We start from the raw sequence: 17,234 nt of genomic DNA, 5'->3' as shown, positions 1-17,234 counted from the left end.
ACCACTACCACTACAACTACTACAACCACCACTACTACTACCACTACTACCAGCACCACCACCACCATCACCACCACTACTACTACTACTACTATTACCACTACCACTATGACCACTACAGCCACCACTACTACCACTGCTACCACCACCACCACCACTACCACTACAACTACTACAACCACCACTACTTCTACCACCACCACCACTACTACTACTACTACTACCACTACTACTACTACTACTACTACTACCACTACTTCTTCTACTAGCTAACATTTATATAGGACTTACTATGTGCCAGACACTGTGCGAAGCATTTTACAATTATTATCTCATTTGATCTTCACAACAACCATGGGAGGGAGGTGCTATTATTATCTTAGAGATGAGGAAAGTGAGGCATATAACGGTTAAGTGACTTGCCCACGTTCACACAGGTAGTAAGTGGCAGAGGTAAGATTTAAATAAAGGTCATCTGACTCCAAATCCAGTCTCTTTCTATGTTGAAATGAGGGAAAACAGAGTGAGAGGGCTTTAATTTCATTCTTTTTTTTTTTTGCTTTTTTGGTGAGGCAATCGGGGTTAAGTGACTTGCCCAAGGTCACACAACTAATAAGTGTCAAGTGTCTGAGACCAGATTTGAACTCAGGTCCTCCTGACTCCAAGGCTGGAGCTCCATCCACTGTGCCACCTAGCTGCCCCCTTTTATTTCGTTCTTATTGAAATAATCCAGCATTGAACACTGAGATTTGCTTAAGATGCAATTTGAGCAGTCAATTCAACAAAGAATCATAGATTTAGAGCTGGAAGGCCACTGTAGACCTTAGATGCCATTTAGCTCACCTCCTTATTTTACAGAGCAGGAGAATGAGTCTCAGAGAGTTTAAGTAGCTTCCATCTTTAGAATGGGAGCTCCTTGACGCCAAGGGTCCCTGTTTCCATCTTTCTTTGTATCCCCAGCAATTAGTAGAGTGCACATAGTTAAGTGCTTAATAAAATGGTTGCTGACTGTTATCTGACTGACTACTTGCCCCAGGTTGCACATGTAGTCCAGTCCCAGACACTCACTAGCTCTGGTATATTGGGCAAATCACTTAACCTCTGTTTGCCTCAGTTTCCCTGTCTATAAAATGAAGGTGATAATAATAGCACCTACCTTCCAGGATGTTGTGAGGATAAAATGAGATAATAATTGCAAAGTGCTTAGCACCGTGTTTGGCACATAGTAAATGCTATGCAAATGTTAACTAGTAGTAGTAGTAGTAGTAGTAGTAGTAGTAGTAGTAGTAGTAGCAGCAGCAGCAGCAGCAGCAGCAGCAACACTGCTAATTTTACTACTAGAAATCAGTAGGTGATTTTTAACATCCCTTCTAGACATATATTCTATGCATGCCTTTGGCTTCCACTATCATTCCTCGCAAACCACCCTATTTCTGTTTTCTCCAATACTGGAATGAATTAAGGTGCTGGTGCAGTGGAAAGAATGCTAAATTTGGTACCAGGAGCTAGCTAGGTTTGAATCCTCTAGCACTTATTATTGTTATTATTAATCATATATTTTATTAATTATTAATTAAAATGAATGCAATTTATTATTAATTATATCTACATACACACATTTGTGTATGTACATGTATGTATGTATACTTATATTTTATATATGTATATCATATGCATATAATTCAATTAGGTTCAACAAAGTTGAATCTCTGAGCCTCGTTTCTTCAAGCATAAAATGAGGGGGCCGCACTAGGTCACTTCTAAGGTCTCCTTCCAGCTTTAAATCTAGGCTCCTCTGCATCTCTGGATCCAGCAGCCTTCCAGTCATATTGTTAAACTGACCCCTGGTCTTCCCTCCCTCCTTGATGAGGATCTCCTCTCAGAGCTCTGTGGGCTAAATCCAAAGAGGGTGAGAGAAGGCTTCATGATCCTTCCCCAGGAATCAGCATCACTGAAGGCCTGTGGAAACACTCCCTTCTTTTGGCCAGCCCTTTGTGAGTCAGTCTCCTAGGAGTGAATCTCAAACCTGGGAGTGAAGTGCTCAGGGTGTGGCGAGCCCACTGCCCACCACGGTGATCCCTGATGCTGGGGAGGTTGGCTGATGTCCAAGCTCAGGAGCTGTGAGCTGCAGTGGGCTAGGCCAATCAGGTGTTTACACTAAATTCAGCATTAATATGGTTAGCCCCATAATATAGTAACTCCCAACCTCAGGGATTACCTGAGGATTGATGAACCAGCTCTCGTAGGAAAACACAGCAGGTCAAAACTTCCTTGCAGACTAGAGAGGAATCTGGCCCACGAGGAGCTGATGCTCATCTAGGCCTGGGTGAGATAGGAAGAACCAGTCTTTAAAAAACAAAGAAACAAATAATCCATGGGTGAGAAGGGGTGGGGAGTGACCTGTCAGTTGGTACCTCCCATTAGGGGAGGGCATGGTGTGGGTACCTCCCATTAGGAAGAAAAAAAATTAGCCATATAGATCCCTCTAGTTTCTCTGGCTAAGGGTTTAGGGAAGAAAGGAAAAAGCCAAGAATGCTGGTGCTAAGAGGGACTTTGGATTATCTGTAGATTTCAAATGTCCAGGCCCTCCCACCAGTAAAGTAGAGAATTGTACAAGGGATAGCTAGGTGGTACAGTGGATAGAACACTGGCCTTGGAGTCAGGAGGACCTGAGTTCAAATTTGACCTCAGACATTTACTAGCTGTGTGACTCTGGGCAAGTCACTTAACCCCAACTGCCTCCAAAAAAAACAAAATAGCACAAACCTCACAGAGTTGTTGTAAGGATCAATGTGCTTTGTAAACCTTAAGGTGCTGTTTAAAAAAAAACTTAAGTGCTTCACAGATATTATCTAATTTTAGCCTCACAAGAACCCTGATTATTATATTATTTTACAGATGAAGAAACTGAGGCAGAGATTGAGTGACGTGTCTAAGGCCATAAAGTTGGTAAGTGCTTAGGCAAGATTTGAACTAAGGTCTTCCTGACTCCTAGTCCAGTGCCCTCTCCATTACATTCCTGGTTTCAAGAAAAATCCTAACTTCTTGCAAAGGTGTGTGTCTGTCATACTACAAACTCCTGTGATTCTGAAAAGTATTTTCTCAATTAAGAACTGGGCTGCTTTCAGGCCAGGCCTCTGCAGCCCAGAGGATGCTGGCCTTGCCCCTTCCTTTGCAGATCTTTTTTTTTGGGGGGGGGGGAGATTTGCCAATGGGTTTAAGTGATTTGCTCAGAGTCACACAGTTAGTAAGTGTCAGTAAAGTGTCTGAGGCCAGATTTGAATTCAGGTCCTCCTGACTCAAATCCTCCTGACTCTATCCACTGTGCCACCTAGCTGCCCCCCCCTCCCCTTTTACTGACTTTTTAGGGCTGGGGTTGAGGATTGCTGGATAAATTTCCCCAGAACTCTCTCTCTCATCTGTGCCTGAGCCTGAGGCAGGGGCTGAGGTCAAGGCTGGTCAGTGTTTTGGTAGCTTACCCTATGACGGGCTGGCTAGGACATAATGGTCAGTTCAGAGGGACAGGTATTGTTATGCTCTCATTACCACACTTAGCTCCTCATAACCTTTCCCAGTCAGGCATCCTGCCTTAGGAACTCAGCTACTGTGGGAAGCATGTTTCATTTGGACTCAGAGGGTGTAGGTTCAAATCCTGCTTACTATCTAGGTGAGTGGGGTGCTGGCAAATGTTTAACAACTGACTCTCTGAGATATAAACACAACCCACTTTCACATTTAATCTTAACATTTTCTCCATCACTTTCTTAAGTCTAAACAATCAACAAAATAATCAATCAAACCCTGATCTGTAGTCTGCTGATTTCTGACTGATTTCAGCACGAAGCTGCTTTAGGAATTCTGGGCTTCACTTTCTTACCAGTAAAATGAGATGATTTAATTATAATGCCTCTAATGTCCTTTTTAGTTGTACCATCTTCCCTTTCTGGCTATACCTACGGGAGAGTTTCTGCTAGGAGCACTCCCCCTACAGGTCAATGCCTGAAATCATGCAAGAATTACAGCTCTAAGTTTGTAAAGGACTTCCCTCATTTACAGGATGAGGAAACTGAGGTCCAGGGAGAATAAGGGATTTGTACACGGTTACACAGGTGTACCAGAGGAGGGATATGAACCCAAGTCCTCTGATTTCAGAATCAGTGCTCTTTCTTTTGTATTATGATGCATCCCAAGTCTCCAATGCCTTACTTTCTTTTCCAGCTGGGAAGTCACCCTTTCAAGCCATTCCAACATTTATTAAGCTCCTACTGTATGCAATTCAATGTGCTAGGCACTGGGGATACAAAGATGAAAGCAAAACTGTCCCTGCCCTCAGTGAGCTTACATTCCATTGGGAGGATATAATATATATACAAGGAAGTAAATGTAAAACATATCCAAAGCAATTTCTCATTTCAAAATTGTATTTTTATTGTGAATTTAACAAACACTAAATATAATGGGCATCATATACACAATAGAACAGAGAAAAGAAAATTATACATGAAACTGAAGGTCTCAGTTATGAATGGCTTGTTTTTCTTTTAATATATAATAAAATTCAGCCTGTAGCTTTCAAAGCTATCCTGCTTGTCTGTGCTCTTTGCAGTTCAGTGGTATAGTGCGTAGAATGCTAGATTGGGAATTAGAAAGACCCTGGGTTCAAATCTGTGCTTAGCATAGTGCCTGGCACACAGTAATTGCTGGTTGACTTCATTAGCTATGTGACCCTGGGCAAGTCACTTCTCCCTCTCTTAGACTTAACTTCCCTGTTTGTAAAATGAGGATAATAATAGCACTTACCTTACAGGATTTTCATGGGAGAACAACCAGAGGTGTAGTGGTAAATGTTTAACAACCAGCTCTCCAGAAAAGAAAATGTCAGTACTCCACACCTTTAAATTTAATCTGTGTCATTAACATTTTTTCCCATCATTTTCTTAAGTCTAGACAATCAAAGAAAATAGTAGATCAACCTGGGTTTATAGGGTTTGCCGCTTTCTGAGGTGCAAACACCCATGATGAAAAATTTCCCAAGCCAGTTCAACCTAGCTGTAGCACATCCCTGTAACCGAGATAAATATATATTGTTGTTGTTTATTCATATCTGACTCTTCATGACCCCTTTGGGGGTATTTCTTGGCAAAGATACTGGAGTGGTTTGTCATTTCCTTCTCCAGCTCATTTTACAGATGAGGAAACTGAGGCAAACAGGGTAAAGTGACTTGCCCAGGATCACACAACTAGTAAGTGTCTGAGGCTGGATTTGAACTTAGGGAAGATGAGTCTTCCTGACTCCAGGCCCACCACTCTATCCACTGCACCACCTAGTTGCTTAATAAATGCTTGTGGCTTGATTGACTAATTGATTGGGATTCTATATGGCAATGTTGGATGCCATATGGAGGATCTAGAGTGTGAAAATCTATGGACTACCAGAAAGGAGAAGGGAGATTGGTGGGATCCTTCCCCTACTTTGCTCCAACCTTCCTCACTCCCTTCTAGCCCCCTTGAAACACATACCTATCCCAGCAGCCAGGAGGGAAAAAGAACAAGGAAGACCGGAGTAAGGGGAGACCTAGATATTCTCCACATCTATAGGCCAAAATTACTGACTTTTCCAATGGTTCCCTTGGGCAAGGTGGGACATCGTATTGAAAGGAAGGAAGGAAATTTTTAAGTGCTTACCATTTGCCAGACACTGTGCTGAGCACTTAACAAATATTATTTCATTTGATCTTTACGACAACCCTAGGAGGCAGGTGCTTTATCCCCATTTTATTGTTGAAAAAAAAATTGAGGCAGACAGAAGTTTAAGTAGCTTCCATTAACCCCAATTGCCTAAAAAGAAAAAAAATGTTTAAAAAAAAAGATTTTGAGTTCAAATTTTCTCCCCATCTCGCCCTCCCCCCACCCCAAGACAGCATGCATTCTGAATACCCCTTCCCCTAATCTGCCCTCCCTTCTATCTCCCCCGGCTTCTCTTATCCCCTTTCCCTTCTATTTTCCTGTAGGACAGGATAGATTTCTGTACTCCATTACCTGTATATCTTATTTCCCAGTTGCATGTGAAAACACTTTTTAACATTTGTTTTTAAAACTTTGGGTTCCAAATTCTCTCCCTTCCTCCCTCCTCACCCACCCTCACTGAGAAGGCTATATATATGTGTAGTCATGCAAAACTCTTCTATATTAGTCATGTTGTGGATAATCATATTTCCCTTCATCCCCACAACCCCACCATTTATTCTATTCTCTCTTTTGACCCTGACCCTCCTCTGAAGTGTTTGCTTCTGATTACCCCCTCCCCCAGTCTGCCCTCCCCTTTATCCCCTTTAAAACAAATGTTAAAAAACTTGTTTTAACATGTAATTGGGGGGGGGGAATTATATATATTTTAAAATTACTTCCTTAAAATTAAAGAAGTAGTAGTATTTATAAAGTGATTTAAGGTTTACAAAGCAATATATCTATATATCTATATATATATATATATATATATATATATGTACATATATATACACAAAGTATCCCAAAAGTCATAGCTAGAACTTAAAACTACAAGCAAGACTTTTGGAACATCCTGTATTATTTATATCTTTTGAGCCTCATGACAGCCCTAGAATAGTCCAGCGACTTACTAGAATTTATTAAATGCCTAATTTGTGGCAGGCACCGAGCTAAGTGCTGGGGATACAAAACAAACAAAAAACAGTTTCCGTCCTCAAGAGCTCGCTGTCTAATGGTGGAGACAAAACCAGCAAATAAATATGAACAAACCAGCTATAGACAGGATGAATTGGAGGTAATCTCCAAGGGAAGGCGCAAACATTGAGGAGGACTGGGAAAGTCCTCAAAAAAAATTCTTGAAGAAGATGAGACTGTAGCTGAGATTTGTGGGAAGCCAGGGAAGCCAGGAGGCAGAGATGAGAAGGGACAGAGTTCCAGGCATGGGGGACAGCCAAAGAAAATGCTGAGTCTGGCGAGGGAGGGATGTGTTCAAGGAAGACTAAATGGAAGAGTAAGCAGGGGGAGGAGAAACTATAGGAACTGTTGTTATTCTTATTTCACAAATGAATTAACTGACATGAAGGGAAATGAAATGACTTGCTTCGGCCCCACAGCTAATGAGAAGCCAAGGAAGGATTTCAGTCCAAGTCTTTCTGACTCTAAGTCAAGCATTATGTCCCATACTATGTGCTGATGCTGAGTGCTCAGGTGAGACCAAGATGTCATAGGTAACTCCCAGTATGGAAACTCCCTTCTATGAATGCCAATCGGAACCTGCTCTCTGTCTGAGAGAATTGCCAAGTGACCCTGAAGATGAAGCTCATACCAGCTGTTTCTTCAGCCAGTATGGGGTTGGGAGGGGTAAATGAGATAATATATGTAATGTACTTTACAAACTGTTCTGGGAGGGCAGCTAAGTGGTACAATGCATACAGCTCCAGGCCTAGAGTCAGAGGATCTGAGTTCAAATGTGACCTCAGAAACTGTCTTTTCCCTAAAGGGAAGCAGTGGGAGGTACCATTAGAAAAAGTAGATTGGGAACAGATTGTAGAGGGCCTTGAATGACAGGCCATGAAGGTGGTTGACCCTAATTCATGGCCTAGACAAGAGCAATATAGTATATCTAGGAACCAATTTACTTTTGTGGCCTACTGACCTCCCTGGCTTCCTTATAGTCCTAACTAAAATTCCACCTTTTACTGGAAGCCTTCCCCAACATCTCTTAATTCCAATGCCTTCCCTCTGTTGATTATTTCCTATTTATTCTGTATATAGTTTGTTTTGTATAGTTTATTTGCATGTTGTCTCCCCCACTAGATTGTAAGCTCCTTGAGGTCAGGGGCTGTCTTTTGCCTCTTCTTATATCCCTAGCACTTAGTACAGTGCCTGGCACACAGTAGGGCTTAATAAATATTGATTGATTGGGGAAGCTAGGTGGCTCAGTAGATAGCACTCCAGTCTTGGAATCAGGAGGACCTAAGTTCAAATCCGGCCTCAGACATTTGACACTTATTAGCTGTGTGACCCTGGGCAAGTCACTTAACCTCGATTGCCTTACAAAAAAAAAAAGCAAAAAAAAAATATTGATTGATTGATAGAGAAGAAAATAGAGCAGAGGGGAGACAGAAATAGAGAACAAAAGGAGAGGGGAGACAGAATGGAAGCATTGTGAAGATGTTATTGGGACTTAGAAGCAATTAATTACTTGTCTGGGCAGACAAATACTTAGTACTAGTCAGACGTAGTACTATAGAGATAAAGCTGAACTGCAGTGACATGAAAAAAGGAAAGTGATGCTTCATTAGCAAAGAAAGCGTAATTCCCCTGGGGATCTACTGAAGCCCAGAGAGCAGTCAGGCAGACAAGCCCTGGGGTGGGGCCCAGTATGGCTGAGGGTGGGTTCATGATTAACATGAATAACTCTCCTTGGTGTATAAAGGGGAGAAAGGAGAGAGACAGAGAAAGAAGAGAGAGGAAGGGGAGGAAAAGAGATAAAGAAAGAGGGAGGGAGGAAGAGAGAGAGAGAAAGAGAAGAAGAAGGGGAGAGAGATGGAGAGAGAAAGAAAAGGGGAAGAAGAGGGAGAGAGAAAGAAAGGAGGAGAGAGGAGAGAGAGAAAGAGAGAGAAAGAGAAGCATTGTTAGTATGCGGTAGGCACTATGGTAAGCATTGGCGATGCAAATACAAACAAGACAGTCTCTGCCCTCAAGGAGCTTACAGTCTGCCGGGGAGAGATAACCTGAAGAGGAACTGGAAAGGGGGAGGTGTATGCGTGACAGCATAGCCAGGAACAGTCCAGGAAGTGGTGTTAGAGGTCTAGGTCTTGTCCAGATAAGGCAGCTGAGGCTAGAGGGGTGGAATCCGGGTTACTGGGGAGTAGACAATGGAGGTGATGGTCCCTGTAGCTTGTATAAAGGCTGCATGGCCTGGTGTACTCCTGGAATTCGTGATGATTAGGGATTCCTCAAGAGCACTCTCCTGCACAGTTAGGAGGAGAAAGGGAAAGAGATGGTGGAAAAGCTCCAAAAAGGCTATCCACATGTGGAGTGGAAGGAGAAAATCCCAGAGGCCTCTCCACTTTTCCTTTCTGTCTCCTGGCTGTTCTTTCCATCCTGAGTCAGCCATTGTGACAGGTATTTAAGTGATTGGCAACCTCAATTGACGAAAAGTGAATTCTTAGCCTGACCCTGGAATAATTGTCTCACCCTAAAATCCCCTTCTTAGAGGCCTGCTGGAAATTCTGATCTTTCATAGGAAAGATTTAGAAGGAGTCTTAAGGTTCACTGAATTCAATTCCTTTACTTTGCAGGTGAGGAAATGGAGGCCCACAAAGGTGTAATCATTGTAAAGTGATTTGCAGAAGGTTCTGTGTGTAGTAAGTAGTGAAGCTGGGATTCTAAGCCAGGCCCAACTCCAAATATTCCAGTGCACCTTCCAAGGCACCATGTTGCCTCTCTTACTGCCTTCTTTATCACTTGATTAATGACTGTGTTTCATACTAAATAAATAATCAACAAACCTTTATTAAGCCTCTACTTTGCTAGGTCCTAGGGAAATTTATTATTGTTCAGTTGTTTTCATTTGTGTCCTATCTCCATGACCCCATTTGGGGGTATTCTTGGCAGATACTGGAGTGGTTTGCCATTTCCTTCTCCAGCTCATTTTACAGATGAGGAAACTGAGGCAAACAGGGTTAAGTGACTTGCCCAGAGTCACACAGCTAGTGAGTGTCTGAAGCCAGATTTGAACTCAGGAAGATTAATTTTCCTGACTCTAGGGCCAGTGCTCTAATCTACTTCACTGCCTAGCTGCCCCAAAACAATACAGTTTTAAGGTCAATCTTCATTATTAACATTTTCTCCATTAAGGGAAAAAATTTAATAAGTAGGAAAGAAGGGGGTCTAACAATACCCTATCTCGAATTATACTACAATGCAGTAATCAATAAAACATTTTGGCACTGTTTAAAAAGTAAAAAAGATGATCAATGGAATTGATGAGGTATACAACACCCAAAAGCAATCAAACATAGTTAATTGAAGGCCAACTGGATACTATCTGCTGGGGAAACTGGAAAGTAAGTCTGAGAGGAACTATTCTTTGACTAGCAAATCATTTCATCTCCTTGTGTTTCAGTTTCCTCATCCGGAGTCAGAGGACCTGGTTCTGAATATAGACTTGCTCTCTGTGGCCTTGGTCAAGTCATTTAACTCATTAGAATGTGAGCTCTTTGGGGCCAAGGACTATCACAGTGCCTGGCACATAGAGAACATTTAATAAATGCCTAACTTGACTCAGTTTCCCCCTTTGTAAACTGAGGAGGATGAGTTAGATTATCTCTTTCAGCTTTACATCCCACACTGGGACATTTTCAAAAAGATAAGCCCTCCAGCATCTCTCTCCTTCATTCTGGGACAAAGGTTGAGGGTCATGAAGTGACATTCTTGAAGGAACTCAGAGAGCAGAGGTCAGGGAGGTCTGGCTGGCTAGGCTATTTCCTGTCTCCCAAGCTAGACCAGCCAGCCCGTTTCAAAGTCTAGTCCTGAATCAAGTCTATTCTCCTGTCCCTCGTACCCCACCCCCTACTCTTTTATTTCCAGATCTATTTCCTTTCTTGCCTGCACCCCCACACAGGCTTTTCCAGGCTCAGTTGTTCTGCCTGGGGCTATGGAGCATTCCACCCACCCAGACACAGCCAGCTCCAGATTTCTTGAGCTTTCTTCCGTGGGGGTCAGGGCCATATGATTTCATCCTAAGCCAACCAGGAGAGCCGGCTACCCTTTGAATGGGCTGGGCCTGGAAGGGAGGTGTCTTGTCCAGCCAACTCACTCGCCTGGGGACTCCCAGCCTGCTTTCAGTCCCCAGGTGGGAAAACTCTGGGGCTCAGAAAGCCAGTGCAAAGGGGCTATGCTAAAGATGGTGCTAAGATCCTGTTAACTCCAGGTGGCCAGGACTCGGAGAGCTTTTCATTTATTTATTTATTTATTTATTTAGGCAATTGGGGTTAAGTGACTTGCCCAGGGTCACATAGCTAGTAAGTGTCAAAGTGTTTGGTCTGAGGTCATATTTGAACTCAGGTCCTCCTGACTTCAGGTGCTCTATCCACTGTGCCACCTAGCTGCCCCTAGGAGATCTTATCTGTTATTATTTTTTCATTTTTTTTGTCAATTAACAAGCTATTGTGCCCTAAAAAACAACAAAGGAGATTGTTTGAAAACTTTGTATGAAATGATGCAGAGTGAAGTGATCAGAACCAGGAGAAGATCTATACTGTAACAATGATGCTGTAAAAATGAACAACCTTGGGGATTTCAAATAGTAATAATAATAATAGCTAGCATTTATATAGCTCCAGTTGTGTGCCAGGCATTGTGCTAAGCACTTTACAAATGCCATCTCATTTGATCCTCACAATAATCTTAGGAGGGTGGTGCTATTTTTACTGATGAGGAAACTGAGGCAAGCAGAGGTTAAGTGACTTGCCCAAATGAGTATCTGAGGCTGTATTTGAACTCAGGTCTTCCTGACTCTAGGCCCAGCACTCTACCCACTATATCACCTAGCTGCCTTAGTTTCCCTTGTTTGTCTTAGGCAAGCCCAACCCCTTTCTCTGTTATGTGTTCAAGGTCAGAGAAATACAGAATGACAGGACACTCAGGCCAGGATCAAATACCCTACCTTCAAGCTCTCAGGCCCAAGATTAGAGGTTTTTTGGGGTTTGTTTGTTTTTGAGGCAATTGGGGTTAAGTGACTTGCCCAAGGTCACACAGTTAGTAAGTGTCTGAAGCTGGATTTGAACTCATTATCCTTTTAATTCCAAGACCCGTGATCTATCCACTGCACCACTTAGCTACCCCAGATCAGTTTTAACTAGCAATTTTTGTACTTAGGGCAAGCAGCACTAAACCAACTCTCCACTCAGGGACAAAGAGGGGCGCTGGAGAAGATGCTGGGATAGCTCAGAGACCTAGAGACCAGTGGAGGAACTGGAGGGGAGAGAGAGCAGTGTGGGGTAGAGGAGGACCTCAATTTGTATGTGGCAACTTTGGAGGAAGGAGGGAAGAGGAAGGAGCCATTTGGTAGATTCCTATTTTAATTAATTTTTCTTGCTAGCAAGAGGTTAGCAAAGGGGAAATGAATAAAGAATTGGCCTCTGAGTCAGGGTTCAAGGCCTGCCTTTGATCCCTATGTACTGGCTAGGTGATCCTCATGACCTCTCAATGGCCCTAGGCAACCCTCTAAGTATGTAAGTTGCAGGGTAAGTGCTCATCTTCATTAATAGAGGAAGTTCCCTCACTCTTTCTCTCTTCCAGTAAAATTATAGTTCTAATCCATTCTTGCTAGCAAGGTGCTAAATTGTTTCTATGCTGCTAAAGGATTGACAGTGTTGTCTCCACCCCCTTTAAATTTCAGTGCACTGGATCAATGCCCCACCTGCCTCACCCAAGTTCTGACTCTCTTCCAAACTGTATAATACAATGACTGGGGCTGGTAAGACAAGACCAGCCAGCCCTGACCCTGTGAGATGCCACAGTCAATATAAAGCACTTGTTTTTCTCTAGTAGAAGGAAAGTCCCCTCAGGATTTCTAGTAACCTATTTGTGTCTGAAAGACTTCTCCCTACCCTGGAAGATTAGGAAGACTGCCTGGTGGAGGAGAACTAAGATATTTTCTTTCTAAGTACAGGAAGGCCCCCTCTGGGGATATGGGCCCAAATGAGACTACAGAGTGAAGAGTCGGACATTCCTTGGCACTGCAAGGAATCACCTCCTCCTCCAGGAAGCCTTCTCGGGCTCCCCTTTATGTGAGATGCTAGAGGGTTTGTCCTTCTAACAAATTAACTGAAGAGGAAAAAGGGTCATACTAAACCCTGAATAGACTTTGTTCTCCCTCCTTCTCTGTGCTTACGCTCATGTGATCTCCCCCAGCCCAGAATGCCCACACCCTACTCCTTATTTAAATCCTACAGATCCTTCAGGGCCCAGCTCAGTCATTCTTCCTCCAGAAGATCTTTGCATTGGTTAGTCCCAGGCCTCGGTGAATTTGGCCAACACTCCCTCCTCTGAATTCCTATAATCTGCTTATTTCTGCTTTTCTTAACATTGACCAAATATTGCCTTGTATTCTCAGATCCCTTTTCTTGTAAATACCCTCTTTCCCTGAAAGGCGTACAGATGCAGAGCCAGCCTTGGAGCCAGCGGGGCCTGGGTTCAAGCCTTGCTTCTGATGCTCACGAAGCAGATCTTTTAAGGTTTTAGAACTCCAAGACTTGTCTGCCTGTGTGACCTTAGCCAGGTCACTTACATGGCTGGACCTCAGTTTTTTCAACTGTAAAATAAGGGGAATGGATTAGCTGGCCTATGAGGGCCTTGAGCTGCATTAGCAGAGGGACTTCAATGGTGATAAAGATTGGTCCAGACTAATCCTGGGCCCATCTCCTTCTCTTACACCCCATATAGTAAGCCATGCTTATGGTGGAGACTCTCTCCGTCCCACACAATGACCAGCATGGTGCCCTTTTCACAGTAGGTTCTCCATAAATGTGAATGGGGGCATTTCCATTCTTTAAAAATGCCAAAATATTTCATGGAATAAAGGAGCAGTTCCAAGGTTGCTCATCTTCTCAAAAATGGGGTCAAGGACATGAAGCAACCCAAATTGCTTGAATTTTGGTCCAGAGCAATTGTCCCAATTCCCCAGCTTTGTCAATATCCTTTCTTTCATCTTCTCCCAATTATAAATGCATTCACTAGAGCTCACAGGACACCCAACAGCCACCTTCCCTCCTCCCTTCGATCTGGCTTTTTTTCACCTTCTGGATAAAAACTGGCAACAAGGGAGGGAGGAATCTTAGGGTCTTTATGATGCCCATACTGTCCCATAGAATTTCAGAGCCATAATAGACTGCAAACATAGAGCACAGAATGTTAGCGCTAGAACCCAGCACTGTCAGAACCAAACTGGAAAGAACCTAAGGACCTTGAACATTATACGTTGGAGGTAAAAGGGCCTTAGATCGTGAAATGTTAGGGCTGGAGGGACCCTAGAACATAGAACATAAAAAGCAGGGCTGGAAACAACCTTAGACACTATCTAGTCCAATGTGATGGAGCTGAGGCTCTTAGTGAAATAATTTACCCAAGGTCATGTAGCAACTAAGGGGTAGAGCAGGGACCACACTTCAGGTCATCTGATCTTAAGGCCAGCACTCTTTCCACGGAACCTCACTGCCTTTGCTTCTAAAAGTATGGGCCAACCACTCTCTCATCCTCAGTTTCTTCAACTGTAAAATGGGTATAATAACGGCACCTACTTCCAGGGCTGTCGTCAGGATCAAATGAGATAATATTTATAAAACATTAGCACAGTGCCTGGCAGATAGCAAAGCAATTAATGCTTGGGTTTTGTTTTTATTTATTTATTTGTTTATTAGTTTATTTAAACTAAACCACATTGCCTCTCACATATGAGCCTTCGTAGATAGGACGGGCTGGGTCCATTCTTATCGTAGCAATATCTCAGTTCACAAGGCAGGAGATAGACAGCTAAGGCCGAATCCTGAGAAGTACCATTTTATTTCTCTCTCTGGAGGACCGCCCATGAGTAGGATGTTCCTGCTGAGATGCCTAGACTGGTCACTAGGTGGCACCATTGAGGCAGGCAATCCAGGAGTGACAACGTGGGCCAAGAATGGGGTCTGGGAAAGGATGCTTGGTTGAAAGTGTTACCTGGTCACCCTCAGTTGGTTGGGTCCTCTGGGGATGGAAAGGGGATGGGGAGGAAAGGTTTGCTTGTCTTCCTTAGCAGATGTCTCAGCTTGTTCCTCTGCTCACAGGATGTCCTTCAGTAGTTCAAGGGAATAGAAATAGGATCTATCCAGGATGACCCACTGAATGTCTTGTAGCTGAAAAGTGGCTGAAAAAAAAAAAAACTCCACCCAGGTCCTGGTGCCTTCCCCCAAAGTTATCTTGCATCCTAGTATTTATTTTGCATATATTTTGTATGAGAGGCATCGTGTGGTAAGAGAGCTAGCTTTTGTGAACCCAGAACACCTGAGTTCAAGTACTGCCTGTGATAACAGGCACTTAGCATAGGTCCTGGCCAACAGGAAATACTCATTAAGTGCCTGGGTTTTTTTTCTTTTTTCCTTTTTTGTTTTTGGCTAGGCACTTGGGTTAAGTGACTTGCCCAGAGTCACACAGCTACTAAGTGTCAAGTGTCTGAGGCTAAATTTGAACTCAGGTCCTCCTGACTCCAGGGCTGGTGCTCCATCCACTGCGCCACCTAGCTGCCCCTAAATGCTTGTCGATGATGATGCTGGATGATTGGCCCTGACCAAGACACTTAATCTCTAGGGGGCTCACTATTATCATCGATTGTATATGTGATGTTCATCTGTCCTGGCAAAGGGAGTTTCCTTACATTCCTTACACCAGCGAAATCACAGATCTGGCCCCAATTCCTAGATTTCGAATATACAGGGGTGTGCTCGAGCCAATTGGAACTGCCTGGAGAGAGCTGGTTATTAAATTGTGAGCATGAGCATTTACATCTCCAGAAACTAACAAATTGAAAATCAAGGCTTGATTTATTGTTTTTATTATAATAATAATTATTATTATCTAGACTTAAGAAAGTGATGGAGAAAATGTTAATAATGCAGATTAAATTTAAAATGTGTTATATATACTTTTCTGGGGGGGGGTCAGTTGTTAAATATTTACCGGTACATCTCTACTTACATATGTACATACTTCCTGATAGAATGTAAGCTCCCTGAGGACAAACATTGCTTCTGATTTTTTTTTCACTTGTATCCCCAGTGCCTAGCACAGTGTCTGACCCCTAGTAGGTGCTTAATTTTTTTTTTTATTTTAGGCAATTGGGGTTAAGTGACTCGCCCAGGGTCACACAGCTAGGAAGTGTCAAGTATTTGGTCTGAGGCAGGATTTGAACTCAGGTCCTCCTGACTTCAGGGCCAGTGCTCTATCCACTGCGCCACCCAGCTGCCCCCAGTAGGTGCTTAATTTTGAAAAAAAAAAAACACAAAAAACACAAACTTGTTCAATGACTGGTTGTTGATACCATCCTACCAATTTTTTTGGCAGAAACAAGGGACCCTGAGAATGAGGGGTTAACTAGGGAAGCAACGAGCAGCCTGTGGAGAATTCTTAGTCTGTTGATGGCCAGAGGAACCTTCCTCTACCTTTTGCCTTCTCCTTATCATTTGTGATTGCTGTGCAGTTGTGTCTGACTTTTTGTGACCCCATTTGGAGTTTTCTTGGCAAACATACTAGAGCGGTTTGCCATTTCCTTCTCCAGCTCACTTTATAAATGAGGAAACTGAGACAAACAGGGTGAAGTGACATGCTCAGGGTCACACAGTGTCTGAGGCAGGATTTGAACTCAGGAAGATAAGTCTTCCTGGTTCTCGGCCCAGTGCTCTATCCACTGTGCCACCTAGCTGCTCCTCATCATTATGTGAAAGCATTTATGAGACACTAAAGTGTTCATGACAGCAGGCTGGGAATTGTACATTGACATCCTGGTCCTTGCCCTCTTGGAGTCTGCAGTAGAATATGACACATCTCTAAGGACACCCATAGTTCTTCCAGTCACCCCAGATCTCTATCCTCACCTCTTCAGGCCCCGTTGGCCCCCCATAGCCAATAAGTTGCCAAGTCTTTTGAATTTTACCTCCACAGCATTTCTTGCACTCATCCCTTCTTCTCCACTTACCTGGCCACAACCCCATTCCAGGCCCTCATTACCTCTCACTTGGATTATCTCAGTGCCTTCCTATTTGGTTTTTGCCTCCAATTTCTCCCCTTTGTCTTCCACACAGCTGCCAGAATGATATTCTTAAAGCACAGGTTTGACCGTGTCATGCTCCTCCTCCATAGACTTTCATGGCTTCCTATTGACATTAGAATCAAATGTAAATTTCTGTGTTTGGCAGTTAACCTCTTTGCCAACCTTTCCAGGCTTATTATACATTATTTCCCTTAGAAACTGCATGCTGCAGCCAAATTGGCCTTCTTGCTGTAACTCATATATGGAACGTCTCCCAACTCTGCCTTTGCAGTCTGTCCCCCATGCCTGGAACAAACTTTCTCACCTCCACCTCTCAGTTTCCTTCAAATCTCTGCTTAAATGCCACCTCCTACATAAAGCCTTTCTTGTTCTTCTAGCTGCCAGAGCCTCCCTCACTAAAATGTTCTCATATTTA

At 43.2% G+C, this 17,234-nt stretch overlaps 1 long non-coding RNA gene across 3 annotated transcripts in view; it reads left to right on the top strand.

The window, feature by feature from the left end:
• The window catches only part of LOC114051961, a 38,085-nt gene that overhangs the window by 5,835 nt on the left and 15,016 nt on the right, over positions 1-17,234 (top strand). For all 3 annotated transcript variants that reach the window (XR_003570207.1, XR_003570205.1, XR_003570206.1), the window contains exon 2: positions 2,899-2,949. This is a non-coding gene — a long non-coding RNA (uncharacterized LOC114051961). The remainder of the gene's footprint in view (positions 1-2,898; positions 2,950-17,234) is intronic.

Source organism: Vombatus ursinus, unplaced genomic scaffold, assembly GCF_900497805.2.
Source record: "Vombatus ursinus unplaced genomic scaffold, bare-nosed wombat genome assembly UNPS02014807.1, whole genome shotgun sequence".
NCBI classification, from domain to species: Eukaryota; Metazoa; Chordata; class Mammalia; order Diprotodontia; family Vombatidae; genus Vombatus; species Vombatus ursinus.
The sequence above is the reverse complement of the archived record's forward strand: the minus strand, read 5'-3'. Positions and strand labels throughout refer to the sequence as shown.